At 44.4% G+C, this 16,247-nt stretch overlaps 1 pseudogene; it reads left to right on the top strand.

The window, feature by feature from the left end:
- LOC109236112 lies at nucleotides 732-11,893 on the top strand (annotated as a pseudogene).

Here is a 16,247-nt window from a genome sequence, read left to right as displayed (position 1 = left end):
ATCTGAGAGTGAGCCCGAGGGGCTGATACTATGCTGAGTGACTGAGAGTGAGCCCGAGGGGATGATACTATGCTGAGTGACTGAGAGTGAGCCCGAGGGGCTGATACTATGCTGAGTGATTGATACTGAGCCCGAGGGGCTGATACTGTTCTGAGCGATTGATACTGGGCCCGAGGGGCAGATTACTACTCACTATTTACTTGTTGTTTGACCTGATTTACCTGTTTTTAAAAGGAGATTTCATTTGATCCTTTACGGTTTTTACTGCTTTAAGTGATTTACTGCTTGATATAGAATTGCCTTGTGCCTTTATGAGTTTTCATGCTCTCAGCCATTATTTATTGTTGTTACTCACTAGGTCGGAGTACTCACATTACTCCCTGCACCATGTGTGCAGATTCAGGCATAGCAGAGTCCGCGCCTGAGCGCTGATTCCTTCCAGACCAGGCAGTTTCAGCGGTGTTTCATCAGAGGATCCCCAGGATTTTCTATTCAGTTGTCATGAGATTCTCAGGACTATGGGTATAGTGGAGACCAACGGGGTCAATTTTTGCACCTTCAGGCTTGCAGGGTCCGCCAAGACTTGGTGGAGAGATTTTTGCCTATCTAGACTAGCAGGGTCTCCAGCTTTGACATGGGATCAGTTCGTGGAGATATTCTTGGAGAAGTTTCTCCCCGTCACTCAGCGGGAGGCACTTCGTAGGCAGTTTGAGCGCCTCCAGCAGGGCTCCATGACAGTTACACAGTATGAGACTAGATTTATCGACCTGGCACTCCATGCAGTTGTGATACTCCCTACAGAGCGAGAGAGGGTCCGGAGATTCATGGATGGCTTGATTACAGTGAGTATTGCCCTTGCCGGGTTGTGAAAGATATTGTTATTGTTCCCTTGCCGGGACTTGGTTGTTATTTGTGTTATTCCCTTGCCGGGATAGTTCATATTACTTGTTTATTCCTCTTGCCGTTTGGTTGTGACTGTTATTTGGGTGAGGAAGAGTAAAATTGCACGAAGGGTCATTCCGTGCTATTCTTGATTATATTTGCACGAAGGGTCATTCCGTGCTATGTTTTGACTATTTATGCACGAAGGTACATTCCGTGCTCTGATTTGATTATATTTGCACGAAGGGTCATTCCGTGCCATGAGATGAGAGCTATGTGAGGGAAAGCACGAAGGGTGATGCCGTGCATTTTATTTGATTGCTTTGGGTGAGATTGAGAGTAAAAGCACGAAGGGTGATGCCGTGCAACTATTGAATTTCTTATTCTTTGATAATTATTGTTGTGCCATGTTTCTTAATTACGCTGATGAACTTTATATCCAAATTGTACTCTCCCCATAGCATGATTCCCTCCCTTTTAACTGTTTAGTTTCGGTATTTTCTTTCCTTTTATTGCATATTTGTATATAAAAATTGTACAGGTTGGTTTGGTAGTCCTGTCTAGCCTCGTCACTACTTCGCCGGGGTTAGGCCAGACACTTACCAGCACATGGGGTCGGTTGTGCTGATGCTACACTCTGTGCATTTCTTTGTGCACAGATCCAGGAGCAGCTTTTGGACAGCAGCAGTAGGATTCTTATCCGGGAGCTATCTTCAATCCAGGGACTCTCGAGGTAGTCTAGCTGGCGTTCGCAGGCCGAAGTCCCTTTCCTTATTTCAGTTTGTTTTCATTGTACCGAAACAGACACGTGTATTTCTTTCATTCAGACTTGTTGTAGTATTCTATAGTAGTCCGTGAGCTAGTGACACCAGATTTTGGGTAGGGATGTGTTTCAAACTTCCGCATTTTTATATTTTTTTGTTAAACTTAAAGTCTTCCGCATTTCTTTAACTGTTGTTAGTATATTATATTGTTTAGGTTAAATAGCGAATGTTTAATGTATGGCTGGCCTAGCTCCGTTAGTAGGCGCCATCACGACGCCCGATGGTGGGAAAAATCCGGGTCGTGACAAGTTGGTATCAGAGCACTAGGTTACATAGGTCTCACAACTCACGGACAACCTCGGTAGAGTCTGAGGGATCGGTACGGAGACGTCTGTATTTATCCCCTAGAGGCTACGGAGTTAGGAAAAGTTTCACTTTTGTTCTTTCCTGTCGTGCGATCATGTTTCTCAAATACTGATTGTCTTTCTACTCTTTTCTTTCGCAGATGGCGAGAACACGTGCTTCCTCTTCTATCGCGCAGCAGCCCGAGCCCCCAGCAGCAGCTCCTGCGAGGGGCAGAGGCCGAGGACGGGGCGGAGCTCAGCCCCGAGCAGCAGTTCTAGAGGTGGAGCCTCATGTTGACTATGATGAGGAGGCTCCAGCCCAGCAGCTCCGGTGGGCCCAGCTCAGGTCCCAGAGGGGTTCATTGCCACCCCAGTTCTTCAGGACGCTCTGGTCCGATTGGTAGGCTTTGTGGAGAGCGTCACTAGAGCGGGTTTGCTTCCAGTAGCCCCAGCCACTTCTCAGGCTGGAGGAGGGGTTCAGACTCCTGCTACGCGCACTCCGGAGCAGGTAGCTCCACAGACTCATGCCCCAGTGGTTCAGCCAGATGCGGCAGCTCAGCCAGGTATTACAGCTCAGGCCGGTGATGGAGCGGCCATGTCTTCGGATGCTTTGTGGAGACTTGATCGGTTCTCCAAGCTCTTCACCACCACTTTCAGCGGTGCTTCATCAGAGGATCCCCAGGATTTTCTATTCAGTTGTCATGAGATTCTCAGGACTATGGGTATAGTGGAGACCAACGGGGTCGATTTTTGCACCTTCAGGCTTGCAGGGTCCGCCAAGACTTGGTGGAGAGACTTTTGCCTATCTAGACCAGCAGGGTCTCCAGCTTTGACATGGGATCAGTTCGCGGAGATATTCTTGGAGAAGTTTCTCCCCGTCACTCAGCGGGAGGCACTTCATAGGCAGTTTGAGCGCCTCCAGCAGGGCTCCATGACAGTTACACAGTATGAGACTAGATTTATCGACCCGGCACGCCATGCAGTTGTGATACTCCCTACAGAGCGAGAGAGGGTCCGGAGATTCATTGATGGATTGATTCAGCCGATCCGTCTTCAGATGGCCATGGGAGTTGGTAGTGATATCTCTTTCTAGGAGGCGGCCAATGCGGCCCGCAGAGTTGAGATGGCCCTCACTCGGGGAGGTGGTCAGATGTCGGACAAGAGGCCTCGTCATACTGGTAGATTCAGTGGTACCTCATCTGGAGGTAGGGATTCCTATGGTAGAGGTCAGGCACCGAGGCCCTTTCAGTCTGCGCTTCAGGTTTCTCATGGTGCTCCAGGCAGCCGAGGTTCTCAGCAGTATTATTCAGATCAGCAGCCTATCAGTGCACCCCCACTTTAGAGCTTCAGGGGAGGACATTCTGGTCGACAGGGCCAGCAGTCGCAGCAGTCTAGGTCTTGTTATACTTGTGGTGACCCCGGTCACATTGTCAGATTTTGCCCTCGAGCATCGGGCAGCTCTCAGCAGCAGGGTCCTCGCCCCACGATCAGGCAGCAGGTGATCCACAACCTGCCCAGCCAGCTAGAGGCGGGGGCAGGGATCTTAGAGGTGGAGACAGGGACCGTAGAGGTGGAGCTCGGACCGGCAGAGGCAGAGGACAGCCAGTGGTTGATCATCCTAGAGATGCAGTTCAGGGAGGTGGGGGCCAGCCCCGGTGTTATGCTTTGCCAGCCAGGCCAGAGGCTGAATCTTCCGATGCAGTTATTACAGGTACTATTCTGGTCTGTGATAGGGATGCTTCAGTGCTATTTGACCCTGGGTCTACGTATTCATATGTGTCGTCTTATTTTGCTCCCTACTTGGCTATGCCCAGTGATGCCTTGGGTATTCCTATATATGTATCCACACCAGTGGGTGATTCTATAGTGGTCGACAGAGTTCATCGTTCCTGTGTAGTAGTATTTGAGGGTCTTGAGACCCGTGTTGATCTATTGCTTCTAGACATGGTTGATTTTGACGTCATATTAGGGATGGATTGGTTGTCCCCGTATCATGCTATCTTGGATTGTCACGCCAAGACTGTGACCTTGGCTTTGCCAGATTTACCCCGATTGGAGTGGAGAGGGACCCCAGGTCATGCCACTCGCAGTGTTATCTCATATGTGAAGGCTCGACGCATGGTCGAGAAGGGGTGTCTAGCTTATCTGGCGTATGTTCGCGATTCCAGCTCGGAGGTTCCTTCTATTGATTCTGTTCTTATTGTTCGGGAGTTCCCGGAGGTTTTCCCTTCAGACCTGCGGGGAAGGCCGCCCGACAGGGATATTGATTTTTGTATTGATCTGGCCCCAGGCACGCAGCCCATTTCCATTCCGCCGTATCGCATGGCCCCGCCAGAGTTGAAGGAGTTAAAGAACCAGTTGCAAGATTTGCTAGGGAAGGGTTTTATCAGGCCTATTGTTTCTCCTTGGGGTGCGCCAGTGTTATTTGTGAAGAAAAAGGATGGATCGATGAGGATGTGCATTGATTACCGGCAATTGAACAAGGTGACGATAAAGAACAAGTATCCACTGACAAGGATTGATGATTTGTTTGACCAGCTTCAGGGCGCAAAAGTGTTTTCAAAGATAGACTTGAGATCTGGCTACCACCAGCTGAGGATTAGGGCATCCGATGTCCCTAAGACAGCGTTCCGCACTCGGTACGGGCATTATGAGTTCCTGGTTATGTCGTTTGGGTTGACCAATGCCCTAGCAGCATTCATGGAGTTGATGAACCGAGTGTTCAGGCCGTATTTGGACATGTTCGTGATAGTCTTTATTGATGATATTCTGGTATACTCCCGCAGCCAGGAGGAGCACGAGCAACACCTCAGAGTGGTTCTTCAGACTCTGAAGGATAGTCAGTTGAATGCGAAGTTCTCGAAGTGCGAGTTCTGGTTGAGTTCGGTTACATTTCTGGGTCATGTTGTATCAGTAGAGGGTATTTAGGTAGACCCGAAGAAGATTGAGGCAGTCAATAATTGGCCTCGACCAGCATCAGCTATAGAGATTCGGAGTTTCTTGGGGTTAGCAGGTTACTACCGCCGGTTCGTGGAGGGGTTTTCATCTATTGCAGCCCCGATGACCAGATTGACCCAAAAGGGTGCCCAATTCAGATGGTCGGATGAGTGCAAGGCGAGCTTTCAGAAGCTCAAGACAGCTCTGACTACGGCGCCGATATTGGTTTTGCCCACAGGTTCAGGGCCTTATACAGTTTATTGTGATGTTTCCCGTATTGGGCTTGGTGCGGTATTGATGCAGGATAGCAGAGTCATTGCTTATGCTTCGAGGCAGTTGAAGATCCACGAGAAGAATAACCCGGTTCATGATCTCGAGTTGGCCGCCATTGTTCATGATTTGAAGATTTGGAGGCATTACCTATATGGTGTGACGTGTGAGGTGTACACGGATCACAAGAGTCTGCAATACTTGTTCAAGCAGAAGGAGTTGAACTTGAGGCAGAGGAGGTGGTTGGAGCTATTGAAGGATTATGATGTTACTATTTTGTACCACCCGGGGAGAGCCAATGTGGTGGCCGATGCATTGAGTAGGAAGTCCGCCAGCATGGGTAGTCTTGCTTATGTTCCGGTCAGCCAGAGACCGCTTGCTTTGGATATTCAGGCCCTAGCCAATCGATTTGTGAGGTTGGACATTTCTGAGCCTAGCAAAGTGCTAGCTTGTACGGTCGCTCGTTCTTCATTATTGGAGCGTATCCGTGATCGGCAGTTTGATGATCCCCATTTGTGTGTCCTGAGAGACACGGTGCAGCGTGGAGGTGCCACGAAGGTGACCTTAGATGATGATGGTGTTTTGAGGTTGCAGGGACGAGTTTGTGTGCCAAATGTCGATGGGATTCGAGAGTTGATCTTAGCGGAGGCCCATAGTTCTCGGTATTCTATTCACCCGGGTGCCGCGAAGATGTATCAGGACTTGCGGCAGCTTTATTGGTGGCGTAGGATGAAGAAAGATATTGTTGCATATGTGGCTCGGTGTTTGAACTGTCAGCAGGTTAAGTATGAGCATCAGAGGCCTGGTGGGTTGTTTCAGAGGATTGAGCTTCCCGAGTGGAAGTGGGAGAGGATTACTATGGATTTCTTTACTGGACTTCCGATGACTCGGAAGAAGTTTGATGCTATTTGGGTCATTGTTGATAGGTTGACCAAGTCAGCGCATTTTATTCCTGTTGCAGCCACCTATTCATCGGAGAGGTTAGCTGAGATCTACATCCGAGAGATTGTTCGCCTTCATGGGGTGCCGGTATCTATTATTTCGGATCGGGGTACGCAGTTTACCTCGCGCTTCTGGAGGGCAGTTCATCAGGAGTTGGGCACCCAGGTTCAGTTGAGCACCGCGTTCCATCCTCAGATGGACGGTCAGTCCGAGAGGACTATTCAGATATTAGAGGATATGCTCCGAGCCTGTGTCATTGATTTCGGAGGCTCGTGGGACCAGTTCTTACCTTTAGCAGAGTTCGCCTACAACAACAGCTACTAGTCCAGCATTCAGATGGCTCCATATGAGGCGTTATATGGTAGGCAATGTCGGACTCCAGTCGGATGGTTTGAGCCGGGAGAGGCTCGATTATTGGGTACAGATTTAGTTCAGGAGGCCTTGGATAAGGTCAAGATCATTCAGGACAGGCTTCGTTCGGCCCAGTCGCGGCAAAAGAGTTATGCGGATCGTAAGGTTCGAGATGTAGCTTTCATGGTTGGTGAGCGGATCTTGCCCCGAGTGTCGCCTATGAAGGGCGTGATGAGATTTGGGAAGAAGGGCAAGCTTAGCCCTAGGTTCATTGGCCCATTTGAGATTCTCGATCGTGTGGGAGAGGTGGCTTACAGACTTGCCTTGCCGCCCAGCTTGTCAGCCGTGCATCCAGTGTTCCATGTGTCCATGCTTCGGAGGTATCACGGCGATCCAGCCCACGTGTTAGATTTCAGCACTGTCCAGTTGGACAAGGATCTGTCCTACGAGGAGGAGCCGGTAGCTATTCTAGACCGGCAGGTTCGGCAGTTGAGGTCGAAGAGTTTTCCTTCAGTGCGTGTTCAGTGGAGAGGTCATCCTCCTAAGGCATCGGCTTGGGAGTCCGAGTCTGATATGCGGAGCCGTTACCCTCATCTATTTCCTGACTCGGGTACTTCTTTCTTTGTCCGTTCGAGGACGAACGGTTGTTTTAGAGGTGGAGAATGTGACGACCCAAAGGGTCATCACCGTGGTTCTCCCTTTTTCCGCGCTTTCGAGGCCTTGGAAACCTCACTTTTGGTTGCCTCGATTTGCGTGCGCACTCCGGGCGCGAAGCCGGAAAATTTTTATGTTAAAATATATGAATTCTGTGAAAAATTTGGTGAATTATGATATTAATATTGATATAGTTGACTTTGGTCAACATTTTGCATAAACGGACCCGGACCCGGACCCGTGATGTGACAGTCCCGGGAGGTCCGTAGAAAAATATGGGACTCGGGCATGTGCCGGAGTCGAAATCCGAGGTCCAGAACCCCGGTAAAAGAATTTTTCTGATAAATTGTTTTTTGAAATTAATAAGGAAAAATGGAAATGAAAATGAGTTAGAAAATATAGGTATTGGGCTCGTATTTTGGTTCCGACGCCCGGTACAGGTCTTAAATATGCGTTAAGCGCTTCCTGTGAAATTTGGTCAAAATCGGATGTCGTTTGACGTGTTTCGGACCTAAATAGCTAAAGTTGAAGGTTTATGAACTTTGAAATGAAAATTATGAGTTTTGGGGGTTGATTCTTTGATTTTGATGTTTATTTTAGCGATTTGATCGCTCGAGCAAGTTCGTAGGATGATATTGAGTTAGTGTGTGTGTTTGGTTGGGAGCCCCGAGGGCTCGGGAGTGTTTCGGAGGTGGTTCGGGGTGTTTTACACTTAGAAAAGTTAGCAGATTTTCTGCAATTTTTGCTCAGGCCTTTTCTTCTTCGCGATCGCGGCCTTAGGCTCGCGTTCGCACTGCTCATGGTGTTCCCCTTCTACGCGTTCGCATCTCCATAAGCGCGATCGTGTAAGTCAAGTTCAGGACCCCAGAGACTTCCTCTTCGCGTTCGCAGTCAGACGTTCGCGAACGCATAGTCTTGCTGCTCCCTCCATCGCGTTCGCGAGGCCTTTTACGCGTTCGCAAAGAACAAACCTGGACCCCCCAGCATTTTCTTCTACGCGTTCGCCTTCCCCTTCACGCGAACGCGTAGCCTGCCCATTTTCCTTCATCGCGAACGCGACCGGGGTGTCGCGAACGCGATGAACAATTTTGCCCAGTTATTTTAAAAGCCTAAAACAGTAGCCATTACGGGATTTTTCCATCTTCTTCACACGAACCTCTCTCTCAAATCCTCCATAGACGAAATTCAAGTTCCCTTTCCTCCACAACTCGTTGGGTAAGTAATCCTAACATCGTTTCCTCATTATTTTATCATCTAATCACTAAATTCTAGGCCTAAAAACATGAAATCAAGGTAGAAATTAGGGCTTTTGGGTAGAGTTAGGTTTTTGAAAATTTTGGGCGATTCAACCTCAATTTGGGGTCGGTTGTGCTGATGCTACACTCTGTGCATTTCTTTGTGCACAGATCCAGGAGCAACTTTTGGACAGCAGCAGTAGGATTCTTATCGGGGAGCTATCTTCAGTCCAGGGACTCTCGAGGTAGTCTAGCTGGTGTTCGCAGGCCGAAGTCCCTTTCCTTATTTCAGTTTGTTTTCATTGTACCGAAACAGACATGTGTATTTCTTTCATTCAGACTTGTTGTAGTATTCTATAGTAGTCCATGAGCTAGTGACACCGGATTTTGGGTAGGGATGTGTTTCAAACTTCCGCATTTTTATATTTTTTTGTTAAACTTAAAGTCTTCCGCATTTCTTTAACTGTTGTTAGTATATTATATTGTTGAGGTTGAATAGCGAATGTTTAATGTATGGCTGGCCTAGCTCCGTTAGTAGGCGCCATCACGACGCGCGATGGTGGGAAAAATCCGGGTCGTGACAGCCCGAGGGGCTGATACTGTTCTGAGAGATTGATACTGGGCCCGAGGGGCAGATTACTACTCACTATTTACTTGTTGTTTGACCTGATTTACCTGTTTTTAAAAGGAGATTTCATTTGATCCTTTACGGTTTTTACTGCTTTAAGTGATTTACTGCTTGATATAGAATTGCCTTGTGCCTTTATGAGTTTTCATGCTCTCAGCCATTATTTATTGTTGTTACTCACTAGGTCGGAGTACTCACATTACTCCCTGCACCATGTGTGCAGATTCAGGCATAGCAGAGTCCGCGCCTGAGCGCTGATTCCTTCCAGACCAGGCAGTTATTTGGAGTTACGAGGTAGCTGTTGACGTTCGCAACCCCTTGTCTCCCCTATCCTCTATCATTTATGTTTTCTTCAGACTATTGTATCGGATTTCATACTTTGTAGACTTATAGAAAACTCTGTAGTAGCTCATGACTTGTGACACCCCGGTTTGGGCTGTGTCGGGATGGTTTTTCCCTGGTTATTATCGTGGTTTCCGCAGTTGTGGCTATCTTAAACATGTTCAGATTTGTTAATGTTAATTAATTGTTTAAAAAGAGGTGTTTGCGTTGTTCTGGCTGGCCTTGTCTTCACGAGAGGCGCCATCGCGGCCTGGTTCGGGAATTTGGGTCATGACACTTATAGCTCTGGGTCTCCCTAGGATATGGTTCAACTGTCAAATCCAAATAGGCAACCAACTATGTGTTCATGTCAAATATAATCGACCATTGAATGACCTAAGAAACTCATTTCTTCTTTCATTCAATTGCCCTGGCCAAGGTCTTAATTTGGTCGTTATAATTCATGACAACATGGAGCTTAAACTCATTACCAAGAGTTGACAGATTCCATCTTGATCAATCACTAATTCTACAAGTATTCAATCGTACCCAATATCCTTTCAACTATCGCCCTAGGGCCATAGGTGTCTAGTATCAAAGCACAACAAATAACTTGTCAATTACTATGACGATCTCAGGTCAAAAGGAAACTCTTACATCACATTCTTCAAGAGAATATCCTATTGACAGTTTATGGTAATTCTAACCATTAGGAATTATCCAATGAGTCGGTTCAATGATCATATCTCTATATGCATCTTCTATCTATGTGATTTAGTTAATGAGATCAACTAATCTTTATCTCATAAAGACTATCACATAAATATTGATCTAATCGGATTACTAATGTCCAAATTAATAATCCTACGATCAAGAACAAAATTCAGATTAAATTATAAGAAACTTTACTCTCATTATCATGATCTCCATCACGATGACAAGTCTCAAAATTTAATCAAGGACCTTATCAAATTAATCAAGCAATTAATAATAACTATGATAAAAGAATATCAAATGCCATATATTTTTATATCAAATAACGTTCACAAAATATGTTCAAATCATCAAATATGAGAATGGATCTAGGGCATATCTATTACATCCCTAACGAATTTAACCACACTCAATATTTATATCAAATTATATTAACTCATTTCGTGAAGAAAATTAAAGTTAACTTTTAAATACTACCTCCGTTCACTTTTACTTGGCAAGTTTTGACTTTTCACGCCTCTTAAGAAATAATAAATGAAGTGCATAATTTACCATGATACCCATATTAAATGATGCATATTTTATTGGATTTGAGAAAATGATTTGAAATGAGTAATAAATACTATGGGTATAACAGGAAAAAAATTGTCTTCTCTTGATATGCGTAAAGTGACGAGTAAAAATAAAAATCTATTTTTAGTATACATTCCAAGTAAAAGTGAACGGAAGGACTGAAGGAGTACTATCTTTTGAACATCAGTTTCACATTATCTTTTCTTTTTTCAACTTCAATCAATGTCCAAGCGCCTAGCATTTCACGTGTCTAGACAATATTTGAAATTTAAAATTTGCGATTGAAACTAATTCCAAATCATATTTTCTCATCAGTTATTTGATCTTGACATTACTTCGTTTAGACATTACTCCACCCAAACCGACTATAAAAATATCTATTTAAAGCGCGCGCGCACGCACATATATATAGGGTAAAATATGTTCATATTAAATTCTCGCATAATAAAGCGACACGTGGAACCGAAGGCAGATGGGAAGCAAGGCAAATGGCATTCAAGTCCGAAAACAACAATCTCGTTTGTTCCCTGGGGAATGTTGTTCATAAAGACAAAATAAATGTCGGCCACCCGGTAGTATTTAATGGAGAATATTCTATAGCATTAAGTGCGTAGTCCGTCACAGAGAATATGACATTCACTGCCTACCGTTACGCATTATTCAATGACCCCCATAATTGTCATTTAAGAGGGACTTGATCCTACGACCTTGTTCTCTAGGTGCAACTATAAATAGTAACCTCAACAACCATTATAAGGGGGAAATTTTCTGAAAAACTTATGTTATACACTGTTCAAAGCTCAATAATATTTTAATTTCTTGCTTATTAATATCGTTAGTAGTGCCTCCGGAAGCTCTGTTCCCGGAAATGGGTTCTGCTGTCTTATCTTGATTTCAACGCTAAGTCTTACATTCTCGTTTAATTTATTTATCATTTTTGGGATCAAATCGATTCACTTGTCTATAAACCACGTATAAATTCAAATGTACCATTTTATAGGTAAACGATTTGGCACCCAGAGTGGGGCTTAGACAGTTGTGTAATTGAGTTGATCATTGCATCTATTACTAACCTGTTTGATTCTTTGTTCTTAGCAAAAATCATAGAAAATGGAAGATGACGATGTCAACATCGCGCACAACGTTGAGGCACAAGAAAATCAACCTCAGAATGAATATTCGATAAGTGATACCCGCAACGAGGGGGATGAGGCCACACCGGTCCATGGCGGGCAATATCCGCGACATGTTCGAGAGTCAACTCCTGATGATGCTTAAGAGGAGCACGTCGCTGAAACAGTAACGATCCTGAGGGAGCAGCAAAAAGCCATTATGGGCCATATTTCGCAACAAGATTAGGTCATGACGGAGTTGAGGCAGGCATTGTCTGGTGCTTTCAACAACGCGAATGGACGAGGTCCAGTTCCTCCCGGTGCTCCCGCAAACCAAACAACGCAGAGGGTCGACAACAACACCCCGAGGGCAGAAGTCAGCTTAGACAGGGCTCGGGGAACGGTAGCAGATCCGATAACAACAATGAGAATGATCCCTTTAAACCAAACTTATGCGGTTTATAAGAGAAATAAATGCTCGAATGGATCAAATTTCGGGCGCCATTAGTGTTGAAAGGACCGGACTCAGAGAAATACACCAGTTACCACTCAAACCAAGCGCGACACCAGAATTGATCCAGAAGTGGTTCAAAATGCAAGATGTGCCGAAGTATGATAGGACTTCGGATCCTGATGAGCACATCACCACCTATATAACAACAGTGAAGGGGAACGATTTAGCTCTGCACGAGATTGAGTCAGTCTTACTGATGAAATTTGGGGAGACCCTCACGAAAGGGGCCCTGACATGGTATTTGCTCTTGCCCGAGCATTTAATAGATTCCTTCGAGATGCTCGCGGATTCTTTTATCAAGGCCCATGCCGAGGCTAGAAAGGTACAGTCCCCAAATTCCAACATATTCAGGATTTCACAATGAGAGTCCTAATTAATGCAGGAGTTCGTGACGAGATTCCAGAAAGAAAGGATGCTACTAATGGTCGTACCGGACGAATGGGCAGCTGAAGCATTTACTAAAGGGCTGAATCCGAGAAGTTCTTATGCTTCCCAAAAATTGAAAGAAAGTCTGCTTGAGTTTCACGCAACAACATGGATAGATGTTCACAACCGGTACGAGTCAATGATAAGAATTAAGTATGATCAGCTCAGTTTCCCGACATCAACCAAGGGTCGGGACCGGGAGAAGAACAACGAGAAATCCAAGGATGATTTCGATACAGATCGACGATCTTCAAGAGGCTGATTTTTTCCCTATGAATGGGCCGAGGGATGCGGAAGAGGTTTTCGATCGGCGGATAGATTCGCTACTGATAGAAGAGTTGATCGCGGCCGGAATAACAGATCGTTGCAGGACAAGGAGATATCGAGTTCCCGAGATTCCTCCTACCCCAGGCTATCTAAATACAACTTCAACGTCAGCGTAGTGGAACTAGTGTCGGCTATGAGGAATATTAAGGAGGCACAGTTCCCGAAGCCAATGAGATCTGATCCCAGTCAAAGAGATCCTAGTTTGTGGTGCGAATATGATCTCGTCCAAGTCACACCTCTATTTGAGGTTATGAAACGGTCGATTGCAAAAATAATACCCAACAAGGAGTCGGGATCGAATCCACAGGGAGCTGAGATGGGAAGTAGTAGTATATATTTGGATAGAGCTCGTGAAGTATCTAGATTGAACTTCCACAAATATGGTTTTGTTTTTACTTCTAAAATTACGCTAAGGATTACAATTCTAAAGATATGAAACTAGAGAATATTCTTTTTGGATGTTTTTCAAATAATGTAAAAGACCTAGGGCTTTGACCTCCACCTAGGTGTTTGCCTAACGGGTTGTAAACTTTAAATCTTGTTTCATTGGTCGGAGTGTATTATAGCTATCAACACTCAAGTACCCACTCAATACCTCTCGGTAAGAGAGTGATTTTGCCCAATTTGGCTTTCTCAAGTTCAAATGGGTATTGAACAAAAAACTTGATAAAATGCTCAAGTCGGGTTTTACTATCTCTAGGTTCAACCCTTTAATTGGGACTATCAATCTCTTGATTTTATCCCAAATTCTTGTTAGACAAGTTTTCCTAGACTAAGTCTCTCTTTCTCAAGTAGAGACCAAGTCAAATAGGCATGAACTAATATTTGCAACCATTAATTCTACAACTAAAAGCAAGAACAAAGCTAAATAATAAACAACCAATCATAAACAAGCCATAAATCAAACACCCATTAGGTTTACACACTAAGGTTGGGTCCCAACCCTAGTTAAAAATCTAGCTACTCATAATGGGTATACAAGGAAATAAAGAAGAAAAGATGATAAAACTCATATTGAAAGATTAAAAGATAAAAATCCAGTGTTAAATCACCAAAGTAAGCTAAAGTTGCCTAAAGAAGCAAGGAAAAATGGCTACAGGACTTTCAATATTCAAAAACTTGACCTAAATTCGTGAAATTATTCTATTTATATAAAGCTAGAAATTTTTGAAAAAATGCCCTTTCGGAGGTTCTGCGGCCGCACAATTCCATGTGCGGTCCGCACTTTGCTTCAGTCTTGACAGGAGTTGAATCTGCGGCCACACAATTCTGGAATGCGGCCGCATCTGCGGTTCGCACAATTCTTGGTGCGCCGCCTAGGGCTCTTCTGCGGACCGCACAAATATGAGTGTGGCCGCAGTGCAGTCCGCATTTTCCTTGAGCTTGAAATGAGACTCTCTAAACTTTAGCTCTTGCATAGCTTTTGCGGCCGCACATTTCATGTGCGATCCGCACTTTTCACTTGGATTCTGACGTACTTTTCTTCATATTCTGCGGCCGAAGATGGAAATCTGCGGTCCGCACTTTGAGCCTTTGTGCCTGACTTATGTCCTTGAGTTCAGATCACTCCTTCTTGAGTTGGATTTCATCTTAGTAGCTCATTTTCCAATACTCCTGCAATTGAGCATATTTTATCAGTTTTCGGGGATACAATTAAATACTTTTGGACTAAAACGAAAGCGAAAATGCGCTAATAATTAGTCAAAATCCCCACTTATCAATTCCCCCAAACTTAAGCTTTTGCTTGTCCTCAAGCAAATAAGGTAATTCCCACCTCCACAAGTTAAGAGCTATTCCAGCTAATCTAAGGTGTATCAAACACACATCAATTGGGACCAACAATTACCCACAACACTTATGAATTATCAACAAGGCAATGATTTGAAGTTTTAAGCACAAATAGTTCTAATGTGACACTTGAGCATCAAGAGTTGACTTTATTCATCAAGTAAGCTCGCTCTTTCATGTAGGTCATTGTGGATCCCAAACTCTTCCTCCTCCTCTACTCTTCGTTAGCATATCTCACTTAAGAATGTAGCACTCAATTCAAGGATTTGTGAAAAGTTCGTTCATCTCTCTCAAAAGAATGCCACAAGTACGGCTCTAAGTACCATATGTTTGCCCCTCATGTAAATCACCACTAATGTAAGTTCACTCGGCTTGAAATCATGTAGGCTTTTTCGGAATGTAATGAAGGCTTTTGGACTAAGGTAGGAAATGCTGGAATAGAACGGGTTCATCTTTCCATAAGCACTCCATTTTCTCTTTTTGGCTTATATTTTGCCGACTCTTTGAGGCATTTTCTTTTTCCTTAGGGGAACTAGAGAGACTTAACATCACTCTTTCTTGGTCATGATATTCATTTTCTCCTTCTTTGTTTTCTCCATGCTTTGCATCGTTGCTTTTCTCTGAATCCCTTCAACTTATTCACTTTCTTTTTGCATTTTCTTTCTTTTTCTTTGCCTTTCCTTTTCTTCATTTCTTTTCTCTTTTTTTACCTTGATACCACTTTCAAACTCCTTGTCTCTCCCCCAAACTTATGTTTTATCCAATTGTTTCTCAAGAGTGTTAAGGAAAGCTCGGGTGCCAAGAGAGGGTCACTACAAAACAGGTAAAGGCTTGTAACATGGTTATCAAATGAGAAAGGTCTTAGGCTCAAATGGGTTGACTAGGGATAGCAACATTGGTGGGAGATGAAAAATTTCAAGCGGGTCAAGGAGAGCCTACAATCACTTCTCAAGCCAAGCAAAACTTAGAATTTCGCCTAGAAACATATTCGGGGCAAGTTCTAGACCGTTCGCACGGGTACTTGGACTTGCAACCAAAACATCTCACCCCTTACACAACTGGATTGTTAAAGATGATAGAGTTGAGGGCCCACAACAACCATATTCAAGATTGAAAATCACTAATTGTTCGACTAAACCACTCGATGATTGCTTAAGTCAACACAAGAGTCAAAAGGTCACTAACTAGAGCTATTTCTTTCCAAGAACTTGTTTTTAATCACAAGCACGTAGTTAAGTGTGTTGGTACCAAGTGAAGCATACTAAACTCTTCTAGTTTGACTCAATTAGGTCCTCTTATTCATTATTACTACTATTCTTACCTAAACATCAAAAACGGACCCAATCCCTTAAGAAGGTTGCCACGCCATCCATCGTTGGGAAGAGTCACCCGGTTCACACAAAAACCACCTTCGGAAAGAATCGTGGCATTAAGAAAATCAAAGGCTTATTAATCACTTAAACAT

Source organism: Nicotiana attenuata, chromosome 12 (genome assembly GCF_001879085.1).
Source record: "Nicotiana attenuata strain UT chromosome 12, NIATTr2, whole genome shotgun sequence".
Lineage (NCBI taxonomy): Eukaryota > Viridiplantae > Streptophyta > Magnoliopsida > Solanales > Solanaceae > Nicotiana > Nicotiana attenuata.
Note: the sequence above shows the minus strand (reverse complement) of the source record. Positions and strands in the feature narration are given on the sequence as shown.